A 483-nucleotide genomic window follows, 5' to 3' on the forward strand; every position below is an offset into this window, starting at 1 on the left:
TATATATATACATACATATATATATACATATATATATATATGTGTATATATGTATGTGTATGAATGTATATATGTTCTTGTGTAAAATTATATTTACAATCGGTTCGATCACTGGGGATAGTATAAATAATACTTTCATGGTGTAAAGCTTTCCTAGACCACAGATGCAAATGATAATGTCATACTGTGACACTTGCAGAGATAAAAATCACAAGAGTAGTCGTCAGTGAATCTCTGTACAATGCGTCAATAAACTGACATGTTATGTTTAGCAACGCACACACCGTTACTGAGTGGTGTTAGCTTCAAAAGAAAGCACCAGCTTATACATGTGTGGGTGCGTGAATGTGTGTGTGTGTATGTGTGTGTGCGTGTGTGCGTGTGTGTGTGTGTGTGTCCATATATCGGTGCATAAACACATACACATATATATGTATATATACATACACATATATATATATATATAAATATATATATGTGTAT

The sequence above is a fragment of the Octopus bimaculoides genome, chromosome 3 (genome assembly GCF_001194135.2).
Source record: "Octopus bimaculoides isolate UCB-OBI-ISO-001 chromosome 3, ASM119413v2, whole genome shotgun sequence".
NCBI classification, from domain to species: domain Eukaryota; kingdom Metazoa; phylum Mollusca; class Cephalopoda; order Octopoda; family Octopodidae; genus Octopus; species Octopus bimaculoides.